General features: G+C 45.6%; 1 protein-coding gene across 1 annotated transcript in view; it reads left to right on the top strand.

Moving 5' to 3' along the window:
* The window catches only part of LOC141273723 (heparan-alpha-glucosaminide N-acetyltransferase-like), a 1,179,775-nt gene that overhangs the window by 217,251 nt on the left and 948,048 nt on the right, over positions 1-14,476 (top strand). The window lies entirely within an intron of this gene.

Genomic DNA, 14,476 nt, shown 5'->3' with positions numbered 1-14,476 from the left:
AACTGTCTGCAGCTCCACTCTGACTCTGACTGCTCTAATCCCGCCCCAGACCCAGTTTAAAAGGGCAGATTCCTCCCCTCCCAGGTCTGGGCGGACCGTGTTGCATGTTTAGGGATCCTGACCAGAGAAACCTCCCACTTGCTCTCAGACATAATATCTCTATTACTGTGGCAACCAGACCCCTGGGGTGTCACACATGCATTACACCACATTGCCGTGGGGCAGGGCGACCAATATGCCCCTGAGATGGGCACGACAGTCCCTGTCCCTGGCTGGAGTGGGGGGAGGGAACACTGAGGAAGGGGAACCCTGTAGTGCAGGAGCAGGGAGGAAGCAGTTCCTGGGTGCATTGAGAAGGGAGTATAAAAGGTGGGCACCATCTTAGTTCAGTGCAGAGAAGTCTGAGCAGAAGTGGCAGGGAGCAGGGGCTCTGCATGAGCTCTGCTCCGGAGGCGGGCCTAGTAACAGAGGCCCAGGCCTGGAAGAGGGAGAAGGAAGGAAGAGGAGCGGAGAAGGCTCCAGGAACGAGGAACGAAGGGATCCCAGGGGTGCGGACGGGTGAGTCGCCACCGCACGCCCGAATCCACCTGCATGGAGGGGTCAGGCCAAAGGGGGAGACCGGTCCCCGAAACTAGTGGAGGCAGGAAACGACCCTCAGCTAGAAACCGGAGGCTGTGACATTTTATGTGGCGCAGCCCCTCGCTACACCCGCTAGGAGGGCAGCACATAGGGTCAGGGAAACTGGCGCCAAGTTTACCAAGAAGAGGCCCGAGGCAGCCGGACAGAAGGGTTGGTAAGAAAGGCCAGACAAAAGACACACAAAGGGGGTCCTGTGAAGCGCTCCAAAGTTATCTGGGAGTTGTCTGAGCCCCTCACCTCGTGAGCACAGTACGACGTGGGCAGCCGTTACCTGCAGACGTGGTCTGGATAATAAGAACTGTGAGTAAAGGCCCTGGACTGCATCACTGACTCCGTGTCATTACTGCTGCTGCCCTGCACCATCACCCCCATCCTCCGCATACACTGCCCTGAGGCTATACTCCTCCCGTGGGGAGTTATGCTACGCTCTGCTGCACCCACAACACCAGCCTCAGCGGTCTGCCCTGCAGCGGCGGTTCACTCTGACCGCAATCCACGGATGGCGTGGTCGGACATTTAAATATCAAAACCACATAAATAGTTCCGCCACTGGTTTGACCACCCTGAGCCACGGAACCGGGTCGCCGCCACGAAGACTACAACCACCAGCATCCACCAAAAAGGGTCCGGCTCCGGGTGTCCCAAGGCCCAGGGGGTGCATCAGAACATTTTCATCACCTTTCACAATCACCAATGGGACAAGGCAGGGATGTCCTCTGTCCCCTCTCTTATACATCCTAGTGACAGAGCACCTGCTCTCATCAATTCGCCATAACCCCAATATTAGGTGGATTGAGGTGGGAGGCACCGAGTACAAGTGCTCTCTATTTGCTGATGATGTACTAGTATATATCACTCAATCACATACATCCATCCATGCTGTTATGGCTGAAATAGATCACTTTGTTACATGGTCAAATTTTAAAATCAATGCAGCGAAGTCTGAGGCCCTCGATGTCTCCCTCCCCAAATCCATATAGGATTCCATCCAGTCCAACTTTCCCTTTGCCTGGCCCTCACAGGGTATCAAATACTTAGGAATTCCTATTCATAGAGACCTATCCCATCTATGTTATCTTAATTTTGGGCCCTTTATTGAACAACTCCATACAGACCACGGTTGGCAAGTTAGAACTGTAAGATTCACTACGTGAACCACTGGTGTTTTGTGGACAAGCACATGTACACTGTGTTCCAAATTATTATGCAAAAAGTGTTTAGGAGTGATAAGGGAAGAATTTGTTTGTTTGTCAGTTAAACTCATTGATGGTGATGTGTGTCAGGGCTCTTTATATCACTGTAAGCAATTGCAGACACCTGTGCTAATTAGTTTGGCAGGTGTGTCCAATGAAAGGCAAGACTACTTAAGAAGGCTGTCTCACATTATTAAGCAGCCTACATTTTCTGCCAAAATGGGAAAGAAAAAGGATGTGTCGGCTGCTGAGAAGCAACAAATTGTGGAGTGTTTAGGTCAAGGCATGACTACAATCAACATTGTGCGATGATCAGGATGAAGTGTCTTGGCAATCAAGAAGTATGTAGCTGATTCACAGTACACACGTGTGCGTGCTGATAAGGGCAAATTGAGGACTCTTTCCTACAGGCAATTACGTCAGGTTAAAAGAGCAGCGGCAAAAAAGCCTTGTCATAGCAGCAGACAAGTTTTTGAAGCTGCTGGTGCCTCCAACGTCCCCCGAACAACAAGATGCAGGGTCCTTCAGAGGTTTGCAGCTGTGCATATGCCATCCTGTCGACCTCCTCTATCCACTTCACACAAGCAGAAACGGCTCCAGTGGGCCAAACATTACATGAAGACTGATTTCAAAACTGTTTTGTTCACGGATGAGTGCCGTGCAGCGCTCGATGGTCCAGATGGATGGAGTGGAGGATGGCTGGTTGATGGACACCCCACGCAAACACGGCTACAGCGCCAACAAGGAGGAGGTGGAGTAATGTTTTGGGCTGGAATCATGAGGAGAGAGATTGTCGGCCCCTTTAGGATCCCTGAAGGCGCTAAAGATGAACTCCATAATGTATGTGGATTTTCTCAAACAGCACTTCCTGCCATGGTTCAAGAAGAAGAACCATGTATTTCACAGCAAGATCATTTTTTTGCATGATAATGCACCATCTCATGCTGCACATAAAACATCTGCATCTCTGGCTGATATGGGCATAAAAGGGGACAAACTTATGGTGTGACCCCCATGCTCCCCTGACCTCTACCCCATTCAGAACCTCTGGAGCATCATCAAAAGGAGTGTCTATGATGGCGGGAGGCAGTTCACATCTAAGCAACAGCTCTGGGAGGGTATTCTGTCCTCATGCAAAACAATTGAAGCAGAAACCATCCAAAACCTGACAAATTCAATGGACGAGAGAGTTCAGAAGCTCCTTTCGAACAAGGGGTCCTATGTGAAAATGTAACATCACCTAGAGTAAAGTTTTGAGTTGAAAACTGTTTGATTTCAGTTTCTAATAACCTGCTAATGCTTATAATTTCAAAAATGACCATTTTTTTGGTCTTTATTAAAATGAAAAGGTTGATCGAAAAGTTTGGGGGATCTAAGAGTGTGGCAACCCAGTAGTCATGATTACTTCGAATTCTGACAATATGAGGGTCATGTTGCAGGTAGTGCAGCAAGAAGGCACTTATGTGTCTTGCGCATCTCGGAGCCCCAAAATTATTTTCCGGGCTAGATGCAGCTACAAATTATTATTAATTTTAAATCTGGTGGAGCTTAGTATAGATGGGCTAATAGGATCAGTGCTGCACACTGCTACAAAGCCCAAATTATTTTCCAGTCAAGATACAGATAAACATGATTAGTAATTTGAAAGCTTAAAACGGTTGGTAGGGTGATTTTAACCAATCATCAAGCTTTTACTCTCCCCAGGATGACACAGGGGTAGAAAAGTCGTTTCGGATCCATGATTTGTTCATCTTTATGAACGTGAGTCTGTCTACATTATCAGTGGAGAGCCACGTGCGCTTATCTGTCAGCACACCACCAGCAGCGCTGAACACACGTTCAGACAGAACGCTGGCTGCGGGGCATGACAAGATCTCCAAGGCGTAAGTGGCTAGCTCTGGCCATTTATCCAGATTGGAAGCCCAAAAAGAGCAAGGGTCCAGTGACACAGTCATGGCTTCAATGTTTACTTGGAGATACTCCTGTACCATCGTCTCTAGGCGTTGACTATGTGTCAGACTTCTTGTCTCCTGTGGCCTTGCAAAGGATGGGCTAAAAAAGTGGTGAAATGATTCCGGTTTGAGTGCTGAACACTTGACAGTCCCACGGTTGGCAAGTTGGAACTGTGAGATTCACTACGTGCACCACTGGTGTTTTGTGGAAAAGCACATGTAAGATTCTGCAACAGTCTCTGCTGATACTCCTGCATGCGTGCATCCCTTTCTATGGCAGGAATAATTTCTGCAAATTTACTTTTGTACCGGGGATCTAACAGTGTGGCAACCCAGTAGTCAGGATTATTTCTAATTCTCACAATTCGATGGTCATGTTGCAGGTAGTGCAGCAAGAAGGCACTCATGTGTGTTGCGCATCCAGGAGCACCAAGTCCCTGTTGTGTTGGTGGCGAGGTAACAATCATGCTTCCTTCCTCTGTCCTCTCCCCCCAACCTCGCACAACAGAAATGTGATCAAGGTCTCCCTCATCTGATGAGTCTTCCATCAGTTCGTCCTCCACTTCTTCCTGGGCTCCTGCACCTTCCTCACTAGTTTGGCTGCTACCATGCGCCCTGGTAAAACCATCTCCCCCACCCTCACATGCCTGGCGCCTTGGTGCTGCCGACCGTCTGGACCTTGCAGATGTTAGCCCTTCCGCATACAACTCCTCCTCCTCTACTTCCTCCACCTCCTCTTGTGCCACCACCTGACTCCGAATTCTGTTTAACATGTGCTCCAGCATGTAAATCACCGGAATAGTCATGCTGATAATGGCATCGTCAGCACTAAACACCTTCGTCGCCATTTCAAAACTGTGCAGAAGGGTGCATAGGTCCCTGATCTGAGACCACTCCTCCAGCGTGATTTGCCCCACCTCCGGATCTCGTTGGCCCAGGCTATACGTCAGAACGTATTGCACCAGGGCTTGTCGGTGCTGCCACAGTCGCTGCAACATGTGCAGAGTTGAATTCCACCGGGTAGGCACATCGCATTTTAGCCGGTGAAGTGGCAGGCCCAACGACTTCTGTAGAGATGTAAGTCGCTGAGCTGCGGGATGCGAACGGCGGAAGTGAGCACACAGCGACTGTGCCCTCTGCAGAAGGCCATCTAGTCTGGGATAGTGGGCTAAAAATTGCTGGACAACCAGGTTCAACACGTGAGCCATACAAGGCACGTGTGTGACATTGCCCCGGCGAAGGGCCGCACCCAGGTTTGCAGCATTGTCGCACATGGCCTTCCCTGGTTTCAGGTCCAGTGGAGACAACCATTCATGAAATTGGTTCTCCAGAGCTGACCACAACTCCTCAGCTGTGTGACTCACATTTCCCAGACATTTCAAAGTAAAAACCGCCTGATGACGTTGAGCCCTACTGCCAGCATAGTAAGGAGGTGTGCAGGATCCCTTCTGCACAGTTAGAAAGCTTGTGGCATGACCAGACAGGCTTTGGGTGCAGGTGGAAGACCGAGAGGAGGTTGAGGAGGCAGAAGCAGTGGAGGAACTTTGACATAAAGAGGATTGACGCACAACTCGTGGGGACGGCAAGACTTGGACAGCAGCCCCTTGTCCTGCTGTCACCATAGTTACCCAGTGCCCAGTCAGCGACATGTAACGCCCCTGTCCATGCCTACTCGTCCAAGTGTCTGTGGTGAAATGCACCCTGTCACACACAGAGTTTCTCAAAGAAGCAGTGATGTTGTGTGCGACATGCTGGTGGAGCGCAGGCACACCTTTCTTTGAGAAGTAGTGCCGACTGGGCATCTGGTACTGGGGCACTGCGACGGACATAAGGTCTCGAAAATCCTCTGTGTCCACCAGGCGGAAAGGCAGCATTTCTGTAGCCAAGAGCTTGCAGATGGTGAAATTCAACCTCTTAGCTTTCTCATGGCTAGGAGGAAATGGTCTTTTACTTGTCCACATCTGAGGGACCGAGGGCTGGCTATTGTGCTTAGACGGGGTTGATAAGGGTGTCCCCGGCAAACTGCCGGTCTGTGAGGAAGATGCAGGCGGACATGTTAGGTTGCCTTGATCCAAAGGTGGTGCTATCGATGTCGGACAGCGCTCAACACCAGCTGGTGTTACCACCTCCAAAGAAAATGATGACCTGCCAATCACGCTGGCTGTTGCGGGTAAAGAGGTGGCAGGTCTGCGCCCCAAAACAGGTGTGACTGCTGTCCCCCCAGTCACAGAGGATGAAGAGGCCGCGGATGCACAAGATATGGCAGACGGTGGTTGGCCCGGCCGGCTAGGCCGCATTGTAGCACACTGAGCTTCCCACTGCAACTTATGCTTCATGTCCATGTGCCGGTTCATGCATGAAGTACTCAAACTATGTATTTTTTGGCCTCTACTTAGCTTTTGCTGACAAATGTTACAGATAACACGAGTTGGGTCATCTTTATCGATCTGAAAAAATGCCCAGGCTATGCAAGGCTTAGCACCCATGCGACCTGAAGAGCCACCACGACTTGTGGTGAGAGACAGAGTTGTGTTTGAGGATGCAGTTGTTGACGTGCTTCCAGTACTACGTCTCTGTCCAGGAAGGCGCAACCTGAACTCGTCGTCACTAGCATCTTCCTCCACCTCCTCTGCTGACCTCATCTCTTGGCTGACTGTGGGTTGACAGTAAGTGGGATCTCCAACCTCATCATCATCACCCTGTGCATTATCACACCCGTCGTCCTCAGAGCCAACCTGTTCCTGCCCTGACAAAAAACTAAAGTTGTCGCTCCAATCAGGTATTTGAGTCTCATCATCGTCTTCCTCATTGTCTCCACCAACAGGAGTTACAGTTTGGGAATGAGGGTCTACATTATGGTCAGAACCTTCTGCGTCTGGTCCTGGATCCGATTCATAAAGATTCTGGGCATCAGTGCAGATCATTTCCTCGTCTGGATTCACAGAAGCGCTGCAGTCGACCTCTGATTCCCAGGCTATAGTATGAGTAAACAGCTCTGCAGACTCAACCATCTGTTCTACCTCATACTCAGACGGGCAGCTGGAGATTTGGGAGCTGTGAGGAAGCAAGTGCGATTGGGGTGACACCTTTGAGGACTGGAGTATTTGTGATGTTGAAGTTGATGTGGAGGAGAGCCCACTTAAAGGAGCACTTGATATCCGTTGAAGCACCTGCTGTTTTTGTGCCTCATCTGGAATTTGTAGCGATTGGCGTGGCCGTAAGAAAGGGATCTTATCACATTGTCCGCTAAAAGAAGTAGACATTTTAGTTTGGCTGGAAGATGGTCTTTCTTCTGCAGATGTTACTGTTGCTTTAACACCTACCCCACGGACACAACCTTTTTTCCCCTTCCCAACACGCCTATTCCCCTTTCCACCAGCAGCAGGCCTTTTTCCACTCATTTTGGTGGTTAATTCACAACTCTGGAGTTGTTTGCACAAAAAAACAATGGATGGGAACCGAGCAGAGCTGAGTGGCCAAACTGTGGTATTAGGCCAAAACTATTGGCTGGGTTAGATGCAGAAAAAAATTATATTCAATTTGCAACCTGATGGAGGTCAGTATAGATGGACTAATAGAGAAAGTCCCACACACAGCTAGAAGCCCAAATATTTTTTCAGAGGTAGATGCAGAAAAAATATATATTCAGTTTGCAACCTGATGGAGGTCAGTATAGATGGACTAATAGAGAAAGTCCCACACACTGCTAGAAGGCCAAAAATTTTTTCAGAGGTAGATGCAGAAAAAAATTATATTCAGTTTGCAACCTGATGGAGGTCAGTATAGATGGACTAATAGAACAAGTCCCACACAGAGCTAGAAGCCCAAATATTTTTTCAGAGGTAGATGCAGATAAAAATTATTTTTAATTTGCAACCTGATGGAGGTCAGTATAGATGGACTAATAGAGAAAGTCCCACACACTGCTAGAAGGCCAAATATTTTTTCAGAGCTAGATGCAGACAAAAAATTATTTTCAGTTTGCAACCTGATGGAGGTCAGTATAGATGGACTAATAGAACAAGTCCCACACACAGCTAGAAGCCCAAATATTTTTTCAGAGGTAGATGCAGAAAAAAATTATATTCAGTTTGCAACCTGATGGAGGTCTGTATAGATGGATTAATAGAACAAGTCCCACACACAGCTAGAAGCCCAATATTTTTTCAGAGGTAGATGCAGAAAAAATATATATTCAGTTTGCAACCTGATGGAGGTCAGTATAGATGGACTAATAGAGAAAGTCCCACACACTGCTAGAAGGCCAAATATTTTTTCAGAGCTAGATGCAGACAAAAAATTATTATTAATTTGCAACCTGATGGAGGTCAGTATAGATGGACTAATAGAGAAAGTCCCACACACTGCTAGAAGGCCAAATATTTTTTCAGAGCTGGATGCAGATAAAAATTATTTTTAATTTGCAACCTGATGGAGGTCAGTATAGATGGACTAATAGAGAAAGTCCCACACACTGCTAGAAGGCCAAATATTTTTTCAGAGCTGGATGCAGATAAAAATTATTTTTAATTTGCAACCTGATGGAGGTCAGTATAGATGGACTAATAGAGAAAGTCCCACACACTGCTAGAAGGCCAAATATTTTTTCAGAGCTAGATGCAGAAAAAAATTATATTCAGTTTGCAACCTGATGGAGGTCAGTATAGATGGACTAATAGAACAAGTCCCACACACAGCTAGAAGCCCAAATATTTTTTCAGAGGTAGATGCAGATAAAAATTATTTTTAATTTGCAACCTGATGGAGGTCAGTATAGATGGACTAATAGAACAAGTCCCACACACAGCTAGAAGCCCAAATATTTTTTCAGAGGTAGATGCAGAAAAAAATTATATTCAGTTTGCAACCTGATGGAAGTCTGTATAGATGGATTAATAGAACAAGTCCCACACACAGCTAGAAGCCCAATATTTTTTCAGAGGTAGATGGAGAAAAAAAATATATTCTGTTTGTAACCTGATGGAGGTCAGTATAGATGGACTAATAGAGAAAGTCCCACACACTGCTAGAAGGCCAAATATTTTTTCAGAGCTAGATGCAGACAAAAAATTATTTTTAATTTGCAACCTGATGGAGGTCAGTATAGATCGACTAATAGAGAAAGTCCCACACACAGCTAGAAGCCCAAATATTTTTTCAGAGCTAGATGCAGAAAAAAATTATATTCAGTTTGCAACCTGATGGAGGTCAGTATAGATGGACTAATAGAACAAGTCCCACACACAGCTAGAAGCCCAAATATTTTTTCAGAGGTAGATGCAGAAAAAAATTATATTCAGTTTTCAACCTGATGGAGGTCTGTATAGATGGATTAATAGAACAAGTCCCACACACAGCTAGAAGCCCAATATTTTTTCAGAGGTAGATGCAGAAAAAAAATATATTCAGTTTGCAACCTGATGGAGGTCAGTATAGATGGACTAATAGAGAAAGTCCCACACACTGCTAGAAGGCCAAATATTTTTTCAGAACTAGATGCAGACAAAAAATTATATTCAGTTTGCAACCTGATGGAGGTCAGTATAGATGGACTAATAGAACAAGTCCCACACACAGCTAGAAGCCCAAATATTTTTTCAGAGGTAGATGCAGATAAAAATTATTTTTAATTTGCAACCTGATGGAGGTCTTTATAGATGGACTAATAGAACAAGTCCCACACACAGCTAGAAGCCCAAATATTTTTTCAGAGGTAGATGCAGATAAAAATTATTTTTAATTTGCAACCTGATGGAGGTCAGTATAGATGGACTAATAGAACAAGTCCCACACACAGCTAGAAGCCCAATATTTTTTCAGAGGTAGATGCAGAAAAAAAATATATTCAGTTTGCAACCTGATGGAGGTCAGTATAGATGGACTAATAGAGAAAGTCCCACACACTGCTAGAAGGCCAAATATTTTTTCAGAGCTAGATGCAGAAAAAAATTATATTCAGTTTGCAACCTGATGGAGGTCAGTATAGATGGACTAATAGAACAAGTCCCACACACTGCTAGAAGCCCAAATATTTTTTCAGAGCTAGATGCAGAAAAAAATTATATTCAATTTGCAACCTGATGGAGGTCAGTATAGATGGACTAATAGAATGATGCTATGCCCAAAAGATTTTACTTCACTAGGTGCAGTAAAAAAATTGGTATTCTATACACAGGTGGTATATCTTGCAACACAGATAGGCTACTCCACTGACTAACACACTCTGCAATAGGCCAAAAAGGATTAGCTTTGCTAGATTCAGCCAAATGCTGTGAAAAAAACTTGCACAGCACTGGCACAGACCTGCCTGGCAAAAACTGATAGGAACTGATGTAACCTAGTCCTGAAAAGGACTGCAATTACAATTAGTCTTTACTCCCACAATCTATCTATTTAAGAGCACAAACCTGCCTGATAAAAGTCGTAGGAAATGCTGTAACCTAGTCCTTAAAAGGACTGCAATCACAACTATTCCCTACTCCCAAGCTATCTGTAGATTTGTGCGAAAATTGGCTTGAAATTAACAAGGTATAGCGCACACAGCAACAGCGGTGCCGTCTAACACGCAGCTGCAGCAGTGAGAAAATGGTGGCGACGGGGAAAATGGCTTGGTCTTATAGGGCAAGGACATGTGACATACACTGCCAATGACACATGCCCTTGCTTGTGTGAAAAAAGCACTTCGCTCCGTGTGTGCGCTGCTGATAGGCTGACAGATTGCACCTCCCCACTGTAAATGCGGGAAAGAGAAAAAAAAATGGAGATCTTCATTATTCCTGCAGAGATCCATCCCCTGCCCCTCCCCCCACCCCGCTGTACACTCAAACTGCGTATTAACATTAATTTTCATCATTACTGAGAAAAAATCCAGTTATGATTTTGGTGCACGAACAGTTATCGAACATAACTTCGAACAGCCGAATTTTTCTCAAATGGTTCGTGTTCGCCGAACGGCTCGAACACCGCCCAAAACAGCTCGAATTTGAGATTGGCGAACAGTTCGAGTAGAACAGCGCTCATCTCTACATACCAGACGCCTTATGTCCGGTACCGGACCCCGAACACGGACTTTATAATGTACGTCCGGTTTCCTGATTGGGTTTGACAGTCTAATAGAGCTTGTTGAAAGGCTATAGTGCAGCCAATCAACAAGCTGTTAGGCTGTGGGCACTTCCGGAGCCATCATAGCCATGCCAAATATTGACATGGTTGTGATTGGCCACTGCAGCACGTGACCCTGCCGGTGCAAAGGCTGGTTCACTAGTGCCGCCGCCATTCTGCCCTCATTAGTGTAGGGATATGACGCAGCTGGAGTGGGGGACAGATTCTGACTGTCTGCAAAAAGAGCTGCTGTGTGTTCTCTGCAGCCCATATACTGTGCCAACAAGCCACTTTGTGTACTCTGCAACCCATATCTGTGGGAGTACTGTGCCAAAAGCCGCTGTGTGTATTGTTCAAGCCATATCTGTGGGAGTACTGTGCCAAAAAGCCACTGTGTGTACTTTGCAACCCCCGCCTGTGGGAGTAATGTGCCTTTAAGCCACTGTGTGTACTTAGCACCCTCTACCTGTGGGAGTAATGTGCCTTTAAGCCACTGTGTGTACTTTGCACCCTCTACCTGTGGGAGTACTGTGCCTTTAAGTTGCTGTGTGTACTCTGCACCCTCTGCCTGTGGGAGTACGGTGCCTTTAAGCCGTTGTGTGTTTTCTAGTAGTCATGGAAATAAATAATTGGCATCAGTGTTCTTGTTGCCATTTCTGAGGCAAACATTTTTTTTCAGAACTGGTGTGTTTTTTTAGTAGTTTGGGAAATAAATAATTGTCATCTGCCATCAAGTTGACATTTGTAGACCAAGGAGACAATTTTTCGAAACTGGGGTGTTTTTTATAGTAATCTGGGAAATAAATAATTGGAATAAGCTGTCATGATGCCATTTCTAGGGCAAAGAAATACTTTTTCTGGACTGGTGTGTTTTTTTTAGTAGTCTGGGAAATAAATAAATGGCATCAGCCATCTCGTTGCCATTTATAGTCCAAAGAAATTTTTTTTTCAGGACCGCTATGTGTTATCTAGTAGTGTTGTAAATAAATAATTGGCCTCAGCCATCTTGTTGCCATTTGTAGGCCAAATAAATAATTTTTCTAAACCGGTGTGTGCTTTTTAGTAGTCTGGGAAATAAATAATAGGCATCAGCCATCTTGTTGCCATTTCTAGGCCAAAGAAACAATTTTTCAGGACCGCTGTGTGTTTTCTAGTAGTGTTAATAATTATTGGAATTAGCCATCTCATTGCCATTTCTGGGGTAAAGAAATAATTTTTCTGGACCGGTGTGTTTTTTTATTTATTAGTCTGGGAAACAAATAATTTGCATCAGCCATCTCGTTGCCATTTGTAGGCAAAATATATAGTTTTTCAGGACTGGTGTGTGTTTTCTAGTAGTGTTGCAAATAAATAATTGGCATCAACCATCTCATTGCCATTTCTAGGCCAAAGAAATAGCTTTTCTAAACCGGTTTGAGTTTTCCAGTAGTCTGGGAAATAAATAATTGGCATCAGCCATCTTGTTGCCATTTCTAGGCTAAAGAAATAATTTTTCAGGACCGCTGTGTGTTTTCTACTAGTGTAAATAATTATTGGAATTACCATCTCGTTGCCATTTCTAGGCCAAAGAAATAATTTTTCTAAACCGGTTAGAGGTTTATAATAGTCTGGGAAATAAAAAATTTATATCAGCGTTCTTGTTGCCATTTCTAGGGCAAAGAAATCATTTTTCTGGACCGGTGTGTTTTTTTTAGTAGTCTGAAAAACAAATAAATAATTGGTATCAGCCATCTCGTTGCCACTTCTAGGCCAAAGAAATAATTTTTCTAAACCGGTGTGTGTTTTCTAGTACTGTTGTAAATAAATAATTGGCATCAGCCATCTCGTTGCCATTTATAGGCCAAATAAATAATTTTTCATAACCAATGTGTGTTTTCTAGTAGTGTTGCAAATAAATAATAGGCTTCACCCATCTTGTTGCCATTTCAAGGCCAAAGAAATAATTTTTCTAAACCGGTGTGTGTTTTCTAGTAGTCTGGAAAATAAATAAATGGCATAAGCCATCTCGTTGCCATTTATAGGCCAATGAAATATTTTTTCTGGACCACTGTGCATTTTCTAGTAGTTTAGCAAAAAAATAATTGTCATCAGCCATCTCGTTGCCATTTCTAGGCCAAATAAATAATTTTTCCAAACCAGCGTGTGTTTTCAAGAAGTCTGGGAAATAAATACACTGCTCAAAAAAATAAAGGGAACACTTAAACAACAGAATATAACTCCAAGTAAATCAAACTTCAAAGAAATCAAACTGTCCACTTAGGAAGCAACACTGATTGACAATCAATTTCACATGCTGTTGTGCAAATGGAATAGACAATAGATGGAAATTATTGGCAATTATCAAGACACCCTCAATAAAGGAGTGTTTCTGCAGGTGGGGACCACAGACCACATCTCAGTTCCCATGCTTTCTGGCTGATGTTTTGGTCACTTTTGAATGTTGGTTGTGCTTTCACACTCGTGGTAGCATGAGACGGACTCTACAACCCACAGAAGTTGCTCAGATAGTGCAGCTCATCCAGAATGGCACATCAATGCGAGCTGTGGCAAGAAGGTTTGCTGTGTCTGTCAGCATAGTGTCCAGAGGCTGGAGGCGCTACCAGGAGACAGGCCAGTACACCAGAAGACGCGGAGGGGGCCGTAGGAGGGCAACAACCCAGCAGCAGGACTGCTACCTCCGCCTTTGTTCAAGGAGGAACAGGAGGAGCACTGCCAGAGCCCTGCAAAATGATCTCCAGCTGGCCACAAATGTGCATGTGTCTGCACAAACGGTTACAAACTGACTCCATGAGGGTGGTATGAGGGCCCGACGTCCACAGATGGGGGTTGTGCTCAAAGCCCAACACTGTGCAGGACGCTTGGCATTTGACACAGAACACCAGGATTGGCAAAGTCGCCACTGGCGCCCTGTGCTCTTCACAGATGAAAGCAGGTTCACACTGAGCACATGTGACAGACGTGACAGAGTCTGGAGACACCGTGGAGAGCGATCTGCTGCCTGCAACATCCTTCAGCATGACTGGTTTGGCAGTGGGTCAGTAATGGTGTGGGGTGGCATTTCTTTGGAGGGCCGCACAGCCCTCCATGTGCTCGCCAGAGGTAGCCTGACTGAAATTAGGTACCGAGGTGAGATCCTCAGACCCCTTGTGAGACCATATGCTGGTGCAGCTGGCCCTGGGTTCCTCCTAATGCAGGACAATGCCAGACCTCATGTGGCTGGAGTGTGTCAGCAGTTCCTACAAGATGAAGGCATTGAAGCTATGGACTGGCCCGCCCGTTCACCAGACCTGAATCTGATTGAGCACATCTGGGGCATCATGTCTCACTCCATCCACCAACGTCACGTTGCACCACAGACTGTCCAGGAGTTGGCGGATGCTTTAATCCAGGTCTGGGAAGAGATCCCACAGGAGACCATCCGTAACCTCATCAGGAGCATGCCCAGGCATTGTAGGGAGGTCATCCAGGCACATGGAGGCCACACACATTTATGAGCCTCATTTTGACTTGTTTTAAGGACATTACATCAAAGTTGGATCAGCCTGTAGTGTGTTTTTCCACTTTAATTTTCAAGGTGACTCCAAATCCAGG

Source organism: Phyllobates terribilis, unplaced genomic scaffold (genome assembly GCF_046119375.1).
Source record: "Phyllobates terribilis strain yellow unplaced genomic scaffold, ASM4611937v1 Scaffold_5__5_contigs__length_657084704, whole genome shotgun sequence".
NCBI classification, from domain to species: domain Eukaryota; kingdom Metazoa; phylum Chordata; class Amphibia; order Anura; family Dendrobatidae; genus Phyllobates; species Phyllobates terribilis.
The sequence above is the reverse complement of the archived record's forward strand: the minus strand, read 5'-3'. Positions and strand labels throughout refer to the sequence as shown.